Source organism: Macaca fascicularis, chromosome 2 (assembly GCF_037993035.2).
Source record: "Macaca fascicularis isolate 582-1 chromosome 2, T2T-MFA8v1.1".
NCBI lineage: Eukaryota > Metazoa > Chordata > Mammalia > Primates > Cercopithecidae > Macaca > Macaca fascicularis.
The window spans coordinates 163133774-163157173 of NC_088376.1; the positions used below are offsets into that span (position 1 = coordinate 163133774).

At 39.8% G+C, this 23400-nt stretch overlaps 1 protein-coding gene and 1 pseudogene across 4 annotated transcripts in view; one reads left to right on the top strand and one right to left on the bottom strand.

Annotated features, from left to right (window-relative positions):
- The window catches only part of GSK3B (glycogen synthase kinase 3 beta), a 269831-nt gene that overhangs the window by 47053 nt on the left and 199378 nt on the right, over positions 1-23400 (top strand). The gene's annotated exons all lie outside the window — the stretch shown is intronic.
- Positions 17877-19004, bottom strand: LOC102133369 (presenilin-associated rhomboid-like protein, mitochondrial pseudogene; annotated as a pseudogene).

Below are 23400 nucleotides of genomic sequence, written 5' to 3' on the forward strand. Positions count from 1 at the left end.
TGTGGAGAGAGAGTTGTGATAGGAAAGATATTATTTAACCATTAATTTACTTATAAGACAGTTTGGTTATCACCTTAGTTGAAAATAATGGAAATTCTCTTTGCCTATATTGAAAAGGTTTAAGATAAATAAAGGAGTCTGTGCTTTAGAATTCATTTTAGTTCAAACTTAGGTTCATGTAGAAAAGAAAATAAATTTTGAGCTGAAAGTGACTCTAGTATTCTGATTCATGTTCCTGTCTGTCACATTTAACTCTCTCATTTTACATTTGAGGAAACTGGAGCACAAAGAAGTAATGTGATGGTGTAGTCTAAAATTAAAAGTTTAGGCCAGGAGCAGTGGCTCACACCTGTAATCCCAGCACTTTGGGAGGCCAAGGCAGGCAGATCACTTGAGGTTAGGAGTTCGAGAACAGCCTGGCCAACAAAGTGAAACCCTGTCTCTACTAAATATACAAAAAAAATTAGCTGAGCATGGTGGTGCATGCCTGTAGTCCCAGCTACTCGGGTGGCTGAGACATGAGAATTGCTTGAACCCAACAGGTAGAGGTTGCAGTGAGCCAAGATTGTACCACTGCACTCCAGCCTAGGCAGACAGAGTGAGACTCTGTCTCAGAATAAATAAATAAATAAATAAATTAATTAAATTTAGATTTTAATAATGAATAAACTTTCCAAGTGATACATACTCTAGTGGCTTAGAACCATTGTGCTGTCATGCCTTTTTCTTTCTTTCTTTTTAAGAGCAGTTTTAGGTTTACATAATAAGTGAACAGAAAGTAGAGTATGCCTATATAATCCCTTACCCCCACCCATATTTCCCCTGTTACTAACATCTTGCATTGGTGTGGTACATTTTTCCTGGTTACTAACATCTTGCAATGCTATGGTACATTTCTTACAATTGATGAACTAATATTGATACTAAATTATTAACTAAAGTATATAATTTGCCTTTTAGAATTTCCATTAGGGCCCACACTTTTTATTGTATAGTTCTGTGGGTATTGACAAATGCATAATGTCATGTATCCGTGATTACTATCATGCAGAATAGTTTTACTGCCCCCAGAATCCCATCATCTACCTATTTAGCCACCCTCTCCTCCCATCCCGTGGCCACCACTGAACTTTTTACTGTCTCTTGTTTTGTCTTTTTCAGAATGTCCTATAGTTGGAATCATACAGTATGTAGCCTTTTTAGATGTGGTTCTTTCACTTAGCCATATATTTAACATTCCTTCATGTCTTTTTCTGGCTGGATACCTCATTTCTTTTTTTCCCTGAATAATACCTCATTGTATGGATGTACCACAGTTTTTTTAGCTGCTTACCTATTGAAAGACATCTTGGTTGCCTCCACTTTTGGGCAAATATGAGTAAAACTACTGTCCACATTTGCGTTCACTTTTTTGTGTAGACATGTTGGAAATAAATGCTTGGTGCCGTAAAGTGAAACCAGTACTCAGGCAGAAGTTTTTTTAGCAAGGCAATTTATTTTTGCAGAAGGGTGGGTCTCACGGATGGAGCAATGGCAAGAGCACAGGGAACAAAGGAGAGAAGAGGTTTTTATTTCTAATATGTAGTCCCTACCTCAGTGTCACTCCCCTGTGGGCTGGGGTTGGACCGCAGAATTTAAGCTGACTTGATTGGCTACTTGTGAATATTTTTTTTTTGTAAATAAGGAAGGGGGAAGGGGAAGGTGAGTTACAGTGGTGGGACATGTGGTTTCGAAGGGTGGATGTGCCGTTTCAGAAAGGTGGAATGGGTGCAGAGTGGGTAACCAAGGGAACAGATGTGAATTATTGATTAGAGCTGACGGTAAGGTTGTTTATAGTAACTAGAGGCAAGGAGGCGTGGAGAACAAGAAAGTTGAGTTTGAGATCAAAGAACAAGGAAGTTAACAGGTGAAGCTTTGAAGAGAAATTCAGAGAAATTCATTATATCTTATTCCCTGCTTTTAATTTTTATAATCTTTTCTCTTTAAACCTTTTTAACACGTCTTGGCTTTGCTGTTCGACTTGATCCTTTAAAAGGAAAAGCTTATTTGCGTAAGGTGGAGGAGAGCTAAGGGAGATTTTAGTAAGTACTGTTTTTATAAACTTTTGCACTAACCTATGATGCATGGTATGACATAGCACCAGTAAGAATGAGTACAACTATTACGACTGCAAAAGAAGTAAGAATTGAGGCCACGATTTATTTTCATTTATCAAACCACCTTTTTAGCCATCTCAAAAAAGGGTTGTTGATTCTGGCTAATTCTGATTGGATAAAGTGGTAAGCCCTGGCAAGGCCTTCACTATGCTCTCATTGGGGGCAGTATTATTTGGGATGAAAGTACAACATTGAGTTTTAATTATAACACACACTCCACCTTTTTCAGCTAATATCGTATCTAGGGCCATTCTGTTTTTCTAAGCCATTTGGCTAGTAGGACCTAATTGGTCAGCTATTCCTTTGACAGCATCTCTGGTGTAATTAATAAACTGCTGCTGATTATAATAGATGTAATCTATCCAATCTACATTTTTATTTATTTAATATTTTTTTGAGATGGAGTCTCGCTTTGTTGCCCAGGCTGGAGTCCAGTGGCGTGATCTTGGCTCACTGCAGGCTCCATCTCCCAGGTTCACGCCTTTCTCCTGCCTCAGCTTTCTGAGTAGCTGGGACTACAGGTACCTGCCACCGCGCCTGGCTAATTTTTTTGCATTTTTAGTAGAGATGGGATTTCACCATGTTAGCCAGGATGGTCTCGATCTCCTGACCTCGTGATCCGCCCGCCTTGGCCTCCCAAAGTGCTGGGATTACAGGCGTGAGCCATGGCGCCTGGCCCCAATCTACATTTTTATTGATAGTTACCCATGGAAATAATGATTCAAATCCTGCAGCTATTTGGTCTCGGGCTTTGAATTTATCAGGTACTTCCTGTGAGACTCCCAATTGCGTCTAAATAAACTTAAGAGTCAAAAGTCCCATAAGGGGCTTCTCTTACTTTTTGGTATTGTGATTTTTTTTTCCTCTGATTGATGAAATGCCAGAGTGAAAGGGATAGCCAACTGGACAAGAGGGCAAGTGCTCCTCCAGTTAGTTGGTGGAGTGCCCAGTAAGTTGGTGGTGCCCACAATACCACCATATATCTGCTCAAGGATGGCTAAGGGTGGACTGATGGGTAAGCTCTTGGAAGGGCCTAAGCTCACTGCATTCCATTAAGCTTCCCAGGAATGCCAAGTTTTTCCCATGCCATGAGAGACACAAGGTGAAACTGATGTTGGGAGATGGAAGCTGGATGGCCCTTGGGGGCTGACGCACAGGGTGTTGGACTTTGGGATAGAGCAGAGAGAAAGCTTGGCATGATTCATTGCCCCAAGCTGTAGAATCTTGGAAGAGAGTTACCATGCAGCCCATGCCCGGTTGACTGGAGCACCATTTGAGTGGAAAGGGGACAGGTGTGCCGGCCGTGTGCACAAGCATAACAATTGCTTTTGTTTAATGTGCAGATGAAATTTTTGATCCATTTCAACCAGACATTTGTATCTTGATATCCTGTTTTAATTGCTAGAATTTGCCTTAGATCATCTACTTTACAATATTTACTTCAGCATTGTTGGGCAGGGTAGAAGGTTTAGATGGAGAAGGAGGAGGGAGGTTAATAAAACGCACTTTAAAGAAGCATATAGGGTTGTATCCATTAGCCTTTACTCTTAAGCCGTAAAAGTGCTCTAAAGGGGGCATAAGGTTGGTGGAGGTAGGAGTATTAATGGAGATAGTTACTGGGTTACACTGGTGAGATGGACAATTAGAGGGGGTGGTTCCTTTGGTAAAAGTGGAGGTAAGATTTTAGGTTGGTACAGCCCTCTGGGGAGGTCCAGCCTGGATCTCTGATAGTCCAGATGATATCTGCCCATTTGGAACGTATCTCTCAATTTGGGGTGTCTTGGTACCCATGCAGTCAGCAAGATGCAGGGTCAGTGACTTTTCTGGAGGGGCAGAGGTATTTTTCTAAAGTAGAGATTTGTCTCTGTCATTGTCCGGCTTCACAAGGTATAACAAGACAAGCATCAAAGGTAATAATTTGGGGTGAGTCTGACCTGGTTACATTGATAACAAGGTGGTCAGCAATAAAATGAGAAAAGAAGAAAGAGTAATAGAATAGATGAAAGAGAGTTAAGCTCTTTTTAGCTTTAGTTTGAGAGGTTTTTTCTTTGGATAATGGCCCATGACTCTGGAGGTGGTGGTGTTTTCTTGACTCGGGTGTGATGGGTCCATCCTTTTTTTGCTGTCTGGACTACGGTTTTAGTGGTTAGAAGCACCAGGTAAGGTCCTTCCCAGGCCGGCTCGAGTTTTTCCTCCTTGATGAGGACGTGATCCCCAGGCTGATATTGATGGACTGAGAACCCCAGGGTTAGCACCTGTGTTTGGAGACCTTTGGTTTTAAGAAAAAGAGAAAGTAGAGGAGAGACCAAGTATATAATTCCTGAGGAATTGTCTTTTGTTTTAAGTGTGGGAACGTCAGCAGTGGAGTGTAAATAAGACAATCTATAGAGCATCTCATAAAGGGAAAGGCCTATATCTTTTTTAGGAGCAGTTCAGATTTTCAGCAGGGCAATAGGAAGACATTTGGTCCATGGCAACTGAGTCTTTATAACGAATTTGGTTAGATGGTTCTTTAAGCACTGATTTGTCTTTTTAACTTTCCTTAATGAAGGTGGGTGCCAAGGAGTATGATATTTTCATTTAATGTCTAGGGCTTGGGATAGCTTTTTAATGATATGAGCTGTGAAATGGGTTCCATTGTCTGAGTCAATATTTTTTATTAGCCTGAACTTGAGCACTGTATTTTTAATTAATGCCTTAACTATATAATTGGCTGTTGTATTTGTAAAGGGAATAGTTTTGACCCAGTGAGTGAGGTGATCTACTGTCATTAATAAGCATTTTATACGACCCATTAGAGGCATCTCTGTGTGATTAATTTGGGTACTTTGGAATGGTCTTAAGCCTGGACTCCTTTCCCCAAGGGATAATCTCTTTTATAGTTTGTTTATCAGTTTTCATATATTTACATATAAAGCAACTATCTGTAACCTGTTTTGGCTAGAGTATAAGTTCCTGAAGACTGCATCACACATGGCCTGGGGTCCTTAATGAGTCCTTTGATGCACGTGGGACAGGACTTGGTCTGGTAATATCTATTTTTACTCTGAGCTCTCTTTAGTGCCTATTCTTACTAGCTTTTCTTTCTCAGTGGAAGAGAAAACGGAGATCACAGTAGGAGGAGGAAGGTAAGGAGTTAAGTGGAGAACAGGCATTTCAGAAGAAACGGCAGCCTATTTGGCTTATCTGATCTGTTACGTTATTTTCCTGACTCTTAAAAGACAGGGTTTTTTTTTTTTTTTTTGAGACGGAGTCTCGCTCTGTCGCCCAGACTGGAGTGCAGTGGCGCGATCTCGGCTCACTGCAAGCTCCGCCTCCCGGGTTCACGCCATTCTCCTGCCTCAGCCTCCCGAGTAGCTGGGACTACAGGCGCCCACAACCGCGCCCGGCTAATTTTTTGTATTTTTAGTAGAGACGGGGTTTCACCGTGGTCTCGATCTCCTGACCTTGTGATCCGCCCGCCTCGGCCTCCCAAAGTGCTGGGATTACAGGCGTGAGCCACCGCGCCTGGCTAAAAGACAGGGTTTTTTTTGTGTGTGTCTGGGGACATGGACAATAGCGATTTTCTCTGGCAACTGAAGGTTATTCAATACTTGGGTGATTAACTCCTTGTGAACAAGGTTTTAACCTTATTAATAAGACCTCGTTCAGTCTAAAATTTTTTCAAATGTATGAGCCACCACAAAGGCTTACTTACAATCAGTATGGATGATTCCTTCCTGGTTCTGCAAACACTTTAAGGCTTGGCTGAGTGCAAACAACTCACAAGTTTGGGCAGACCAATTATTGGGCAATTTTCTTGACTCTATTTCTTTAAGAGCTTCTTCATCAATTACTGAATACCCATTGTGTCTTTTTCCTTCAATCACTTGGGAGGAACCATCTATAAACAAGTGTCCCCCGGTCCTGAAGGGAGTTTCTCCTAAGTTTGGCCGGACCTTTGTATGGTAATCAATTAAATATAAACATGTGTGCTTTCTTTTTAGATTTAGAACTCTTGTTAAGAAACCTGCTGGGTTAAGCAAATTATCAGTAGTTAAATCATCCTCTTGTTTTTACAGAATAGCCTCCTACTCATACCACTTGTAATACTTTTCCAGTGGTACATTTTATATAAATGACTCTAAAGAATCAAAGTTCTTTTCTGGTCTGGGGTAACCAACAGTGACCACATTGAGGATTTCCTTATAGAAGTCTTTTATGAAGGTATGCATGATATGTGTTTCCATGGGCTTCTTTGTATTCTTGTAGTATGAGTTCCATCCTATGCTCACCACCATCTTATGGACATCTCTACTTCCAACACTGGCCCAACTACAGTAAATGCCAGTGGATATATCCGTTGGGAGATTATCTACCACTTGCTCAGGAAAATTAGCTTGTGGGGATGCCCAGCTGCTTGGAACCGCAGCCGAATCCCGGCACCACTTGGCCCCAGCAGCAGTAAGGCAGATGTCCCATAATGCAGCCTGTTTGGGGTATGGGCTGTGGCCTGGTCTGCGTGTCTTGCAGAGCCGCCATTTACATGGTGCCTGAACCCTGGACCAGCCGGGTGGCAGGAGCGTGGGCTCTGCCTACCGTGGAGGCACACCAGGGGCTGGATGATGCCTATAACATGCTGCCACAGACCCTTGATGCTGCCAACCCTACAAAAGCCGCCTGGCGACTTAGGTGCATGGAGTCCCTTTAAGAAGGGATACTTAGGCTGGGAGGGAATAGGTTCATAGGGTGTTGATTCCCAAGAATCAGAATTGTAAGAGGAGGAGTAACATGAGTAGGGGAAGAATCTGAAGCAGGATCTGGGATGGCAACAGCTGCCTGAGAGGAAGGGATTGGGGGCACTGAGCAGGGAAAGATGGTCTAGGGGATCCCACGTGATGGTCTTTAGGCATGGGAACTGGCTTTTCTAACCTTTTATTATCTTTCCAATATTTTAACATGAAACCTAGGAGGCTATTAGGGGGACTATCTTTATTGCTATTTTTATCCTTTTTACTCTTTGTCTTGCTTGAGGTATTTCCCATGTTGGGTCCTAGTTAGGCTCAATGCCTTGTACTAGAGACTTCTTGCCTATTCGTTTCTGGGGGCTTGTTAAGACTGAATCTTTTGTATCAGTGATTTCTTGCCTATTCTTCCCTGGGGAGCTTGTTAAGGCTCAATACTTTGTACCTCAATACCTCGTATTTCTTGCCTATCCTTTAGCCCCACCTACTGGAGGTTTCTTGCACCCTTTTTTCGCTTCGTCCATTCTGGCCACTTCCCTCGTGGGAATATTTCAGATCCCTCTTAGCATTGATGGTGGGTCAGTATAAACCCCTGACAGGATCCCCAAAGGGCCGCCCTAAGCCATATGAGGTGACCATGGAACTGCAGATAGGATGCTCTAACTCTGCACAGCAGTAGTGTTTAGTACCATTTACACAACCAGCACTGCAAGCAGTAGTGCTTGTGATCATTTACACACACTTTTAACCTCCAGAATCCCAACCAGCAAGGAAATACTTTGTCGCCCCTGCAATGTTCTGACTTTGATCTGTGCACAGACTTACCTGGTCACCGAGGTATGTGAGCTTCCTTTCCCCAAGCTGCTGGCCTGTTTCTTTCCCATGTTGCTGAGAGTCCGGGTTTATTTGTCACACTGGGTGGGCCTCAATTCCTTTATCCTGGAGGCCCCTGCAATGAGGGAGTGGGGCTCACTTCTTCATGGGAGAGGACCAGACACCCTTTCCCAGAGGAGAATGGGAATCCCGGACGAGCCCCCAGATTTGTTGGAGATAAATGCTCGGTGCTGCAAAGTGAAACCAGTACTCAGGCAAAAGTTTTCTCAGCAAGGCAATTTACTTCTGCAGAAGGGTGTATCTCGCAGATGGAGCAATGGCAAAAACAGGGAGCAAAGGAGAGAAGGGGTTTTTATCTCTAATGCATAGTCCCTACCTCTGTGTCACTCCTCCATGGGCTGGGGTTGGACCACGCAATCTAAGCTGACCTGATTGGCTACTTGTGAATATTTTTTCCAAATAAGAAAGGGGAAGGGGAAGGTGAGTTGCAGTGGTGGGACGTGTGGTTTCGAAGGGTGATGTGTGGTTTCTAATGGGTGGAATGGGTGCAGAGTGTTTAACCAAGGGAACAGATGTGAGCTATTGATAAGAGCTGATGAGAATGTTGTTTACAGTAACTAGAGGCAAGGAGGCATGGAGAACAAGAAAGTTGAGTTTGAGAACAAAAAACAAGGAAGTTAACATGCTGAACCTTTGAAGAGAAATTTAGAAAAATTCATTGTATCTTACAGACATAAGTTTTTCACCTCATTTGTATAAATATTTATGAGTGTGATTGCTGGGATTGTGTGGTAAGACTACATTTAGCTTTGCAGGAAACTGCTGATGGGTCTTCCAGAATGGCTGTACTATTTTACATTTCTGCAAACGATGAGTGAGAGTTCCTGTTGCTTCACATCCTCACCAGCTTTTTAGTGTTTGGGATTTTAGCCATTCTGTTCCAGTAGATGTATAATGGTATGTCACTGTTTTAATTTACAATTCCCTAATGACATATGATGTTGAGCATCTTTTCATATGCTTATTTGCTACCTGTATATCTTCTTTTGTGTGGTATCAGTCCAGATTTTTTGCATACTTTTTAATTCATTTGTTTTATTATTGAGTTTTAGGAGTTCTTCGTATATTTTGGATACTAGCCCTTTATCAGATATGTGTATTGCAAATATTTTCTCTCAGTCTGTGGCCTGTCTTTTCATCCTATTTCATAGTGTCTTTCTTTCAGAGACCAGAAGTTTTTAATTTTAATGAAGCCCATGTTTCCATTTTTTTTTTAAATGGACTGTGCTTTTGGTGTTGTATCTAAAGAGTCGTCATCAAACCAAAGGTTACTTAGATTTTTGTTTTCTTTTAGAATTTTTATAGTTTTGCATTTTACTTTAGGTCTATGATGCAGTTTGAGCTAATTTTTTAATTTTTGTGAATTTTTGTGCATTTTGAGTTAATTTTTGTGTAAGTTGATGTCTGTTTATTTGCATGTAGATGTTTGCTTATTCTAGTACCTTTTTTCAGAAAAAGACTGTCATCCCTTTTTGATGTCCTCTTTCAGTGATGCACATGTTTTTTTGAGACAGACTCTCACTCTCTTGCCTAGGCTGGAGTGCAGTGGCTTGATCACAGCTGACTGTAGCCTCAACTTCAGTCAGTCCTGCTATCTCAGCCTCCCACGTAGCCGGTATCATAGGTGTGGACCAGGGTTTCACCATGTTGCCCAGGCTGGTCTTGAACTCCTGGGTTCAAGCAGCCCACCCACCTTGGCCTCCCAAAGCACTGGGATTACTGGCATGAACCACCATGCCTGGTCTCAGTGGCATAGTTTTGAGGGTGAATTATGATAAGTAAAATTGAAGAAGAAACCTGACGTTGTAATTAATAATTTGACTTCATATGCCTTTAAAAATAGCTTAGGAGGAAGTAACATGTTGAATAAGAGCCTGGGCTGTGGGATAAATTCTGAATTTGCCATTTACTTGCTGTGACATTGGACAAGTTACTGAACTGTGCCTCAGTTTCCTTGTACGTAAGTGTATTTTTAGGTTAAGTGAACAACATTTAATATAAATTGTTTAGTACAGTATCTTGCATATGTTATAGCTATGGAAGGTTATTAGTAATAAAGACTTCTTTAGATGTTTTATGTATTTTTAATTCATCAGTTCCTATTATTCTCTATAGTGTATTACAGGAAAATATAATAGTGTTAACCTATGGACTGTTTCTGTAGTTATTGATGCCATCTGGCAGAAGCAGATTTACATAAGGGAGTTTAATGACTGACCCAGAATAACCATCATGAAGAGCATACAATGTAGAAAATGGAATTCTAAATGCATGCTTATATGCTCAGTATTTTCTAAAACCACTAAATACCATTAAATACCTCAAGACTAAAGGTTTGATGTGTAAGATGGTGCAAAAGAACTGTAGTGCTTTAAAAAATTTTTTATTTATTTGTGTTTTTGAGATAGGGTCTCTCCTGTCACCCAGTCTGGAGTTCACTTTATAAAACATATTTCCTACCTTTGCATATGACGTATTACACGCACCTGCTTGCTTAATATATTTAGGATTGTTGCATATTTTAGATTTTGAGTTATCTCTCCAATAAGAATACAAGTTCTTTAGGATAATGTGTCTTCAGTTTTTCAGTCTGTCACCATTTCTGGATGGAGAAGGTCATGTTTCTTAATTGCCTGAGAAATTAAGCAATTTGGATAATTGGATAACCTATTACTTTTAAATTATTGCTTTATTTTATCTTGCCGTTTGATTCTTTCTTCTGGAGTGGATAGAGGGACCATTTACAATATAATAACGAAATTCATATCTGTTTTTAAAGTTAGAACTGGAAGGCCAGTAGGAGAAACAAGGGTCCTTTAGGGCAATACCCTGAGTAAAAGCAAAGCAATTTTTTTGTTTGTTTCAAGTAATTGCTAGTGAATAAGGAGTATTTCTATACTTCACTATATTCAGCATTTTTCTTTGTTTGTGTTATAAAACAAGATATTGGGATGATAATTGTTTAATGCACTGATAGGAACTGCTATTCTGAGTTATCACAAACTTTGGGTTTTGTCAGTTAAAACAAATTTGAGTGTTAGGTTTTGTTTTTTTAACAAGTGTTGACATTACTTTTATTTTTGTGTTTGGGAACTTGTAAATTTGTCTGACATTGATTCTAAAACTTTATTGTAGCGTAATATTTTGATCTCTGTGTATCCAAGCTTTTTTCCTAAAACCGCTAGATGGCGTAGATCTGCTTTTTTTTTTTTTTTTTTTTTTCCTGCGATGGAGTCTTACTCTGTCGCCCAGGCTGGAGTGCAGTGGCGTGATCTTGGCTCACCGCAACCTCTGCCTCCCGGGTTCGAGCAGTTCTCCTGCCTCAGCCCCCTGAGTAGCTTGGATGCCAGGCGCCTACCACCATGCCCACCGAATTTTTGTATTTTTAGTAGATATGGGTTTTTGCTATGTTGGCCCGGCTGGTCTTGAACTCCTGACCTCAAGTGATCTGCTCACCTTGGCTTCCCAAAGTGCTGGGATTACAGGCATGAGCCACCGCCCAGCCAGATTTGCTTTTTAAATTAAATTTTTGTCTCTGAGTCATTTAGTAGTAAGTTAGTCATGGTACCCCTTTCTCTTAGATACTTTAATTGGTGATACTCTGGGGGTGTTAAAAACAAAACAGCAACAACAAAACTGGTGATCAGAATTAGTTTAACAACATAAATATTCTTAATGAGGATATCTTCTGAATTATCCTAATAAAGTAGTATTTATGTTTTTCTGTTACATAAAAAAATCCAGGACTTTCTTTGGTAAGTTGTACTTCATACCAGTTTTAATCATTTAGCACAGTAGAGAGTACTAGTGAGCTATACATTATGTAGACTATAGATATGTTAAAAAGTACATTCTATTCATGATAAAACTAATAAACTAGGAATAGAAGGAAACTTGCTCCATCTGATAACATCCATGAAAGAACCCAGAGCTAATACATAGTTAATGGCAAAATATTGGATGCTTTCTACATAATATTAGGAGCAATATGAGAATGTCCTCTGCTCCCACTTTTTTATTTTTTTTTTAGCATTGTACTAGAGTTTCTAACCAGAGCAATTAGGCAGGGAAAGAAGTAAAAGGCATCAGAGTGATAAGGAAGAAGTATAGCTGTCTCTATTTGCAGATATTTATGGAAACATCCTAAGAAATTTGCTAAAAATCTATTAGAGTTAATAAATGAGTTCAGCAAAGTTGAACTCATTTTATGTAGGATCGATGTATAAAAATCAACTGTTTCTCTGCAGTAGAAATGAGCAAACTGAAACTGAAATTAAGGAAACAGTTCCACTTATAATGCCATCTAAAGGAACAAAATACTTATGAATACGTTTAACATAAGTACAAAACGTATAATCTGGAAATTACAAAACATTGTTGAAATAAATTAACGAATACCTAAAAAAAGGATGGACATCCTATGTTCATGAATTGGAAGACTTAATATTGTTTAAATAATAGTGCTCTCCTAGTTGATCTACAGATCCAAAGGTTTATCAGAATTCCAGTTGCCTTTTGCAGAAGGCAAAATTCCAGTTGCCCTTTGCAGAAATTGATAAACTGATCCTAAAATTCATATGGAAATACAAGGGATCCTGTATTAGTTTCTGAGGGTTGCAGTAAGAAAGTACGAAAACTAGGTGGCTTAAAACAACTGAAATTTTTCTCTCAGTTTAGAAGTGGGAGGTCCAAAATCAAGGTGTTGGCTCTGACTGCTCTAGGGACTTATCCCCGTTTGCTGCTTCTAGCATTTGCTAGCAATCCCTGGCATTTCTTGGCTTGTAGATCACTAAAGTCACTTAGATTTCCTCTACCTGCGTGTCTTCATAATATTTTCTCTCTTGTATGTTTGTCTGTGTGTCCAAAATTCTTTTTGTGAGGACACCAGTCATATTGGATTAGGGCCAATTGAATGACCTCATTTTAATTTTTTTTTTTTTTTGACATGGAGTCTCACTCTTTTGCCCAGGCTGGAGTACAGTGGCATGATCTCGGTTCACTGCAACTTCTGCCTCCTGGGTTCAAGCAATTCTCCCGCCTTAGCCACCCGAGTAGCTGGGATTACAGGTGCCTGCCACCACGCCTGGCTCATTTTTTGTATTTTTAGTAGAGATGAGGTTTTGCCATGTTGGTCAGGCTGGTCATGAACTCCTGACCTCAAGCGATCTGCCCTCCTCGGCCTCCCCAGTGTGCTGGGATTACAGGCATGAGTGACCTCCACCTCTCCCGGCCCTCATTTTAATTTGATTACCTTTGTGAAGACCCTATTTCTAAATAAGGTCACATTCTGAGGTACTTGTGGTTAGGACTTTAACATATCTTTTTTGGAGTACCCAGTTAAACTCATAACAGACTCTGAATAGCCCCTCAAAAATTGAAAAATAAAGTTAGAGGACTCACATTTCTCAATTTTAAAATTTACATCAATCAAGACAGTGTGGCGCTTGGATATAGAGTCATGGAGTACGATTGTTAGTCTAAAAATAAGCCCCTACCTTTAAGGTCAGTTGGTTTTGACAAGGATACCAAGATAATTAAATGGTGAAAGAATTTTTTCCCCCCACAAATGGTCTTAGACAGCTAGATATTTGCATGCAAAAGAATGAAGTTTAACTCCTGCCTCACACCATCTACAAAAATTATGTCAAAATGGATTAAAGACCTAAATGCTAGAGCTAAAGCAACTAGGAGCTAAAACTCCTAGGAGAAAACATAGGATTAAGTTTTTCTGACCTTGGATAGGCAATGGCTTCTTAGATATGGTACCAAGCACACGAGCAACAAAAGAAAAAATTGATGCATTGAACATTATAAAAAATAAAACCATTTGTGCTTCAAAACACCATCAAGAAAGAGAAAACACAGAAAGGGAAAATGCTTGCAAATTATATCTGATAAAGGACTTGTGTCCAGAATACAAGAAGAACTCTTACAGTTCAATAATAAAAAAAAAGTCCAATTAAAAATTTGGCACAGGTTCTTAATAGATAGAACTTATGTATATCTAATTCTACAAGGAAGATATACATAATGACTAGTAAGTGTATGTATTAGTCTATTCTCACACTGCTATAAAGAACTACCTGAGACTGGGTAATTTATGAAGAAAAGAGGTTTAATTGACTCACAGTTCCAAAGGCTGTATAGGGAGCGTAGGTGGGAGGCCTCAGGAAACTTAAAATCATGGTGGAAAGTGAAAGAGGAAGCAAGCTTGTCTTACCGTGGTGGAGCAGGAGAGAGAAAGAGAGAGCATGAGGGGAGAAGTGCCATACACTTTCAAACAACTAGATCTCGTGAGAACTCACTATCACAAGAACAGCAAGAGGGAAGTCTGTCCCCATGATTCAGTCAACTCCCACCAGGCCCCTCCTCCAATTCATGAGGATTACAATATGAGATGAGATTTGGGTGGGGACACAGAGCAAAACCGTATCAGTGCATAAAAAGATGCTCAACATCATTAGTCATTATGGAAATAAAAATCAAAACCATGAGATACCACTTCAGACTCATTAGGATGGCTAGAATAAAAAAGTCAGATTATAACCAATGTTTGTTAGGATATGGAAAAATTGGAGCCCTCATACACTGCTGTGGGAATGTAAAATGGTACAACTGCTTTGGAAAACAATCTGGTAGTTCTTAAAATACACACATAGAGTTACCATATAATCTAGCAATTCCATGCCGAGTTATATATACCCATATGTTCATATATACACATGTTCATAGCATTATTCATAATAACTAAAAGTAGAAACAACCCAAACATTTATCAATTGATGAATAGAGAAATCAAATATGGGATTTCCATAAATGGAATATTACTGAGGAACCAAAAGAAATGGACCAAAGCATACTACAACATGGATGAACCTGGAAAACATTCTAAGTAAAAGAAACCAAGCATAAAAGACCAAGTGTTACACGATTCCACCTATATAAATGTCCAGAATAGGCAAATCTGTAGACAGAAAGTAGATTACTGTTTCCTTAGGGCTGGAATGGAAGGATTGGGGGATGACACCTAAGAGGTACAGTGTTTCTTTTTGGGGTAATGAAATTGATTGGGGTGATGGTTGCACAAGCCTGTGAAAGTACTAAAAATCGTTAAGTGTGCACTTTAAGTGGGTGAATTGTATGTTATGTGAATCATAACTTAATGAAGCTACTTTAAAATACATTCAATTATTATGAGGATAAGGAACCCTATGAAATGTGTACATATTTGAATATTTAACATGAGATGTTATGAAGTACAAATATATATGCTGCCAAGCTGTTCATAAAGTATATTGCAAGCCACATATATAATTAAATTTTTCTAATAGCCACGTTTTTATTTTTTAAAGAAGGGATTTCACTATTTTATCCAGACTGGACTTGAACTCTCAGGCGCCAGTGATCCTTCTGCCTCAGTCTTCTGAGTAGCTGGGACTACAGGAACATGCCACCTCTCCTGGCTTCTAATAGCCACTTTATAAAAACTTAAAAGAAATGGATGAAATTAAATTGCTTTTTATTTATTTATTTTTTTGAGATGGAGTCTCACTCTGTTGCCCAGGCTGGAGTGTAGTGGCGCGATCTCAGCTCACTACAACCTCTGCCTCCCGGGTTCAAGTGATTCTTCTGCCTTGGCCTCCCGAGTAGCTAGGACTACAGGTGCCTGCCACTACACTTGGCTAATTTTTGTATTTTTAGTAGAGATGAGGTTTCACCATATTGGCTAGGCTGGTATTGAACTCCTAACCTTGTGATCCATCTGCCTCGGCCTCCCAAAGTGTTGGGATTACAGGTGTGAGCCACTGCGCCCAGCCTGAAGTTAATTTTAATAATATATTTTATTTACCCCAATATATAAAAATATTAACATTTCAATATGTAGTCCTTAAAATCTGTTATGCATTTCAGAATGTTTTGATTCAAACTTTGCTACTTTTAAGTGTTCAGTAGCTTCATGTAGTGACTAGGGCAACATAAATAGAGACATTAAGTGTTAATCCAGAGGGAGGAGTAATCACTGTAGTCTGAAATGATTAGGAAAAGTCACAAAAATTGAGTTATTTTGCTCATTCATTCATTTACTGATTTCAGTCATTTATCCAACAAATATTTGAGCTCTTACTGTTTATTTAAAAAACTAGCAAAAACTGCAGATATGTCTTATCTCCTCATGGACAGTGCATTAAAGAGCTAAGTATGTACTTACTTAGGGCTGGTTGCTTAAGAAGTAGTGGAAAGAGTATAGGCTTAGATTTAAATATTCCCGGTGAAACAGAGGATGATGGTAACTGCATTGTGGGATTGGTGGGAGTAAGTAAAATCGGTATGTCACATGCCTAACACTGTGCTGCTTGTTAAATGTTTTCTCCTTCTCTTTTCCTATTTCACCCTCTGTCCCTCTACTTCCTTGTTGAATACATGAGGTGGGCCATGGGAAAAAAGGCTTAGGAAGTAGCAGAGTCCTGGCTACCCAAGGACTTGAGAATGAGTTCTTACCCTCCTTTCTTATCCTCAGCCTTCTTTCACGGGCCTTCTTTCCATGGCCTTGCTTCCTGGACCCAGATTCAAGTTTGTATTATTAGTTCTAAAGCCTATTAACCAGTATTAAAGGGGTTTTGGTGGGCTAATTTAGGAATGTAATTATTGTTTTTTCTAGAGATTTCTGTGTTTCATTCCATACAACTATTTTATTAATGAAAATTTGAAATGCTATCTGCTAAATTAGTTTGCATCTTACTCAGATAATAATGTGTTTTAGAAATATTTCAAGAAGTGTTGATATAAAAATTATTTTATACCTTTTTTGAAATTCCAGACCTACCATTGAATACTTAGCACTTTGGTCCGTGTAATTTTTACATTGTGCAATATCTTTGAATTTTAACATACTCTTTTACAATAAGACTTATTAGGTCTAGTTACATTATGTTTGAGACAATAATAGATGAGTTTGTTGGGAACAGTTATAGTGTATTGAACAGAGTTTGTTAGGAAAAGTTTTTATAGTGTATTGAACACTGGATTTAGATTGGGCAGATCTTGATTTTTCCATTCGTTAGCTGTGTGGTTGTGAGTAAGTACATTTGTTCACTGGTTTTTGATTCATACAGAAGATACAGTTTGACTAATATGGTCAGGGCATGATTGTGTGTTTACTTATTTAAAAATTGTGATTAAGTGCTTTGAAGGAAAAGAACTGGTTACTGTGAATATAATAACAGGTGAAAACTACTTTAGATTGGATTGTCCTAGAGAAGGCGTCTCTGAAGAAGTGAGGTTTAAGCTGAGACATAAAGGATAAAAAGGAAGGGATTAGGGATGGGGATGGTAAAAGAATATTGTAAGGAAAGGGAACATTATGTGAAAAAGTCCTGAGGTGGCAAAATGCTTTGTGTATTCAATAAATGGAAAGAATTCTAGTGTGACCGAAGGGTTGTGAGCAAGGGAAGAATGGCATGATATCAGAATGAAACTAGATCTTACAGGGTTTTGTAAAAGATGCTGAAGCCTTTAAGGAGTTTTAATCAGGGAAATGAGACACAAGTGTAACTCCAAAGTGGGAAGTTGAATATAGGAGTCTCTAAAGGTTGAAAGGGTAGTCAGGTCTACAGAAATACATATGAGAACCAACAGCTCTCAAATGGTAACAATTTGGATAAATACCATGTATTTAAAGATCTGGGAATGCATAAGCTAATCTGGGGAGAGTATGGAGACAGAAGATAGAGAATTGGGAGTCTAGGACCAAGCCTAGAAGAACCCCAACATTTAGAAGCTGATAGGGAAGGAACTAGCCTAGGAGGACCTCAAGTGAGCAGAGTTTTTTTGGATGACCGAGAAAGTATAATGGTTCTGAAATGGCAATAGGGAATAAGGAGGATGTGATTTTTTTTCCCAACTAGATATAAACCTTTTTTTCACAACTTTGTCATAATTCACCTTCTAAAAGACAGACTGGGGGACACAGCTGAAAACACTGGGAGGCCAGATGCTGATGTCTTTCAAGCCAGAGCATAGCTGTGGTCACTCTAGGGCCAATGTGCTCCTATGGTTCTCAGGCGTCACGGACCAGATGCACCTATACTGTCCAATCCCAGTTTTACTTAGAGCCACCTCCTTTTCTGGGGGCCATCCATCCTCATTTCATGCTAGATTTTTACTAGAGGCTCCCTGTTCTTCCACAACAGTTTATGACCATAAGTAACATACCATATTCCAAGGAGAGTTCCCCAGGATGCACCGCATGATCAAAACATTTCCATCCCGTGATCATTCCTGCTGTATCCATGGCCATAATGACTTTTAAGGCATTCGCTGCTGTGAATGTGAACATCTGAAGGGAAATAATGGCAAGCCTCCCTTCTGGGATCTTAGTGCAGACAGCTGCAAGGACCATCATGATGGTGCCAGATGCACCAAGTGATGGTCCCTATCTTCCTGTGGCAACTTTACACACATAACTGATACAATTGGAAATAACACCTGCAGATAATAACACTGCTCTTGACCCAGAATGTTCACTGTGCTGGAGGCGAAGCTCCACAAAACATAGATATTTGCTGCCGTGTGAAATAAGGAGAAATAACTGAATGTTGACAGCAACACTGGAAAAGAAAGAACTTTTGAGGCTGGATTAGATGTGAAATATCTGATCACTGTCCGCTGCAGAGATGGTACTCTCTATCAACAGAATACAACGACATTCGTTTGCACCTGTGATAATCTGTCACAGTTTACTGGCCATCGCTTAGGTGACTCCACCACTTGTTATTCTTCTTTCTGAAGTCTCCTTTTTGTGGTCTTATGCTATCCCAACCATCAACTTTTATATCATCAAAATAACTCTGGACCCTGAATTTTGGTGATTCATATTGCCAAATAGCAGCTGATCCAAATGCACAACCTGTAAACCCAACAGTAAAAAATAAAGGTTTTATGAGAGTCCCTATAGGATACAGAGAAGGATAAAAGGCTGTTTCTTCCACAGGAGGAATCAAAGCACTTCTCTTGTATGCTTCAACACTTGTGCCTATGTCTGATCTTTGAGGCTCAGCTTTCCTGGGTGCTTTTCTGAATCTACCTTTTTGCTGAAGAAGTCAAACCTGTGTCTGAGCAGCCGTGGCGGAGGCAGGGCCATAGTGAGTTCCTTGCAGCTGCGGCTGCTCACTGGCGGAGACCATGTCTGGTCGCTGCCCCAGCCTGTCTCTGCCCAGCCTCACCATGCCATCTTCCCAACCTCTGCCCCACCATGGCCTGCAAGGACATGGTTTTGAGACGTGTGGAGGAACTGAATAACATCAGCCTCTGTGGGATTTATTAAAGTAGCATATTTGGGGGAGTTATGTTTTCCATAAGGCTAGAAAGTGGAGTTTGCTGATCACAGAAGAGGTAGAGTTGAGGAGTTGATTCAGATGAGAGGGATGTGTGGAGTAGTAGGGGCGTGACAGTTAACAGCAAATGAGAGAGGCTAGTATTTCTGGTGGAGACTTAGGTAAACAAGGATATGAGGTGTTGATAGATTTAGGCCTTTTAATCTCTTGTAGGCTAGACGGATCTATGGCCTTAGTGGCATAGTCTGGAAAGTTTCAAATAGTTTGTTGGGTAAGGGCCAAGTTTCTCATGAGGTAAATCTGCCTCAGCAGGTTCTAGTTATGGTATGATGAGGCTCCAGGCTGGTCTCCTCGTTTCTTTTATCTATTAAATAGTAATAATACCTCATTAATTGTTATTTAAATGGACAGTCACATAGTAGTTAATTAAGTAGTTAAAGTTGAGTCTAAATAAACATACAGCCTTTTACGAAATCTTTTAAACATACATCCCAGTAAGTCGTGCTCTAGCCAACTTATTCTCTTGTCACTCTTTTGTGTACTGAATATAACAATGCCTAATTGAAGAATAAACGTTGACTATGAATGAGGCACTCAATTCATCTCTTTGCTGATTACACTCAATTTTAGAACTAAGGATAAATTATTCAAGAAATAGTTGCTGATTTTTTAGCTCGAAGTGTTCTGTAAGCATACTTGGATTTTTTTTTAGAACCCAGTGACAGTAATACTTCTTTGGAGAGAATATCTTTGAATATCTTTTTAGAACTTCAAGCAAATTTATCTTTAAAACATTTTATATGCTCAGTGTAGATAATTTGGAAATTACAGAGAGATACAAAAAAGAAAATAAAAATTTGCCTGTATTCTCACTATCTAGAGAAAACTCCTGTTTACTTTTTGGTGTGTTTGTGTAGCATTTGTTTTCAAAATTGGAATCACAATATATAGCAATTTGTAGCTATATACTCTGCCTTTTTATGTAATCTTGTGTCATGAATATTTTCCTAAACCATTAAATATTCTTGGAAAATGTAATTTTAATGAGTACATAATATTCTGTTCATTGTGAGTGTATCGTAGTTTACCTTATGATTCTCTGCTATTGGACGTCTGGATTGGCTCTAATTTATTGATGTGGTAAATAATGCCTTAATGAATATCTTTGTAAATCAATTATTTTCTTCCATTTTCTTTTTACTTTCTTTTGCCGTATTCCTAGAAAGGGAAGTACTGGGTAAAAGAATAGGGCTTCATTTTTGTTGCTCCTGCTTTTTTTTTTTTTTTTTTTCCTGAGACGGAGTCTCGTTCTGTCACCCAGGCTGGAGTGCTGTGGCGTGATCTTGGCTCACTGCGACCTCCGCCTCCTGGGTTCAAGTGATTCTCCTGCCTCAGCCTCCCAAGTAGCTGGGATTACTGGTGTGCACCACCACACCTGACTACTTTTTTGATATTTTTAGTAGAGACGGGGCTTCACCATGTTGGCCACACTGTTCTCAAACTCCTGACCTCAAGTGGTCCGCCTGCCTCGGCCTCCCAAAGTGCTGGGATCATAGGCGTGAGCCACTGTGCCTGGCTGCTCCTGCTGCCTTTTTTTTTTTTTTTTTTTTTTGGAGATAGAGTCTTGCCCTGTGGCCCAGACTGGATTGCAATGGCGCGATCTCAGCTCACTGCAACCTCCGCCTCCTGGGTTCAAGTGATTCTCCTGCCTCAGCCTCCTGAGTAGCTGGGATTACAGGTGCCTGCCATCACGCCTGGCTAATTTTTTGTCCCGCTGCTTTTAAGGAAAATTATACTTCAAGATTTCATATTTAAAAATCAATGTGGGTCAGGCTCGGTGGCTCACGCCTGTAATCCCAGCACTTTGGGAGGCCGAGGTGGGTGGATCACTCGAGGTCAGGAGTTTGAGACCAGTGTGACTAACATGGTGAAGGCCCATCTCTACTAAAAATACAAAAATTAGCCAGATGTGGTGGTGCATGTCTGTAATCCCAGCTACTTGAGAGGCTGAGGCATAAGAATCACTTGAACCCGGGAGGTGGAGGTTGCAGTGGGTCTAGATGGCACTACAGCACTCTAACCTGGGCAACAGAGTGAGACTCTGTCTCAAAAAAACCAACAAACAAAAAAAAATTTGTGTGTGTGTGTGTATGTGTGTGTGTGTGTGTGTGTGTGTGTGTGTGTATTTGGCGGTATAGCATTGCTTATTTCTCTGTTTCCAGCAGTGGTTTATTTTAGCATTGCTTATTTCTCTGTTTCCAGCAGTGGTTTATTTTTGTGTGGATTTGCAGACCCCCTTGCAGTAATAAATCCTTACAGGTTCTCTTTGGCTTGTACGTTGAGAACAACTTCTATAGATTATAAACTACCCCACTTCTCTCCCGTATCCTTTGTTTCACTGCTCTTGCTTCAGCAGATGCCTTACAAGTAACTCTTCCTCCTTTATTGTTTTTTCCTAACATCCCTTGCTTGATATTTGGGGAAAATGTTAAGGCTTTTAAAAAATCATATTTGAGAGCGCCTAGTTTATTGTATCCCTTGTTAACACCTTGAGTGTTTATTTTTTAATATTTGCTGATTTGTGAGATGAAATATGATAGGTATATTTGGGGGTAGGAGGAATGTCTGAAATAAATTCTTTCTTCCCAACTTATGATTTAATAAGAGCTGGAAGGGGAAAAGTAAGGTGTAAAACCCAGTGTTTGACATTTTTATCCTCTTAATCTGGCTACCGTCCAACGTACTTTCAGAGCTGAAGGGGCTCTAAATTTCGTATTTATTCAGTCCTTTCAGTTTACAGATAGGGAAACTAAGCCCTAAAAAGGACATTCCTTGACTTCCTCAAGGTCATAAGCCAAACAGTGTTAGAAGTTTGGCCTGTTTTTTCATAACTTAGTGTGTTGGTTTTTCTACAAACATCTTCTGCGTCTCTGCACCATGTGTTCCCCAGCCTGCCTTTCAGGTTGACTAACTTTTAGGTGACTATGTTTTTTTCTGTTTGGAGGCCTGGTAGACTCTTTTTTATCCTTCAGTTTAACCACAGTACTTTGATCATCCTGAGTCAGTTCTTGCATACATTGTACCTTTTTGCCCTGCAGATAATGCTCTCAATTTCAAGGAAAGCTTCAAGGAAATTTTCTATTCATGTGTGGCATCTACTTTTGGAACAATAATTATCCTTATGTTGGATCATCTTTGTTCTTCACATTTATCATCTTCTCCAGAATTACTTTAATCTGTTAAGTGATTCCCTCTGCATTCACTATTATGATTTCCTTTCTTCCCTGCAATTAATTTTTCACTATGTTTTTTTCTGTTCTTTGCTGTTTCTAGTTTATTAGATCTCTGATGTTTTGTTCAGCTAAGAACAAACAGAACTGTTGTAGGTTAAAAAACAGCCCTCCAGAAGAGATCTGTCACCCAGGCTTATTGCAACTTCTGCTTCCTGGGTTCAAGTAATTCCCATGCCTCAACCTCCCAAGTAGCTGGGATTACAGGCACCCGCCACCATGCCCAGGTAAATTTTTGTATTTTTAGTAGGGATGGCCAGGCTGGTCTCAAACTACTGGTGTCAAGTGATCCGCCCACCTCTGTCTCCCAAAGTACTGGGATTACAGACATCAGCCACCATGCCTGGCCCCCAAAAGAATCTTACTATCCATTGGCAGTCACTCCCCATCTCCTGACATGCACTGCCTGCCTTAGACAACCAGGTAGATTAGTGAGTCTATCTTCATTCTATAGATTTGCTTATTCTGAACATTTCATATGAACAGGATCATACAATATGTAGTCTTGTGTGACTGTCCACTTATTTTCAATTTGTTAAACTCCTTCAAGATCTTTCTTTTTACATTCCTTCTGCCATTAATGTTATCTCTTCCCACCCCATTGCTTCCCTCCTCCCGCTACCCTCTCACACTTTTTAGAATTTCAGCTGAAATACTACTTTTTCGGAGGGACCTCCCCTAATGGGATTCTAGATACTCCATTATGGACTTAATTGTGCCCCACCATTCTCTTTTGTCTCTTTTCATTTATTATCTAATGGAGCAGTTATTTGTATAAATAATATCTGCTTCTCTCACGAGGTAGGGAGTTTGTTGTTGTTTTGATAAATACTTAGATGAACATATTCAGGCACTTTACCCAGTGGGAGGGGAAAGAGATTTTCAGAGAAGAGAGATGTGTGTACGTATGTTAACTATTAACGTAGCAATGAAAATGTAAGCTGAAAAAATAGAAAATTAGTAGTTAATTAGGCTTTATGTATGTAGACTGGACAGGTACCAT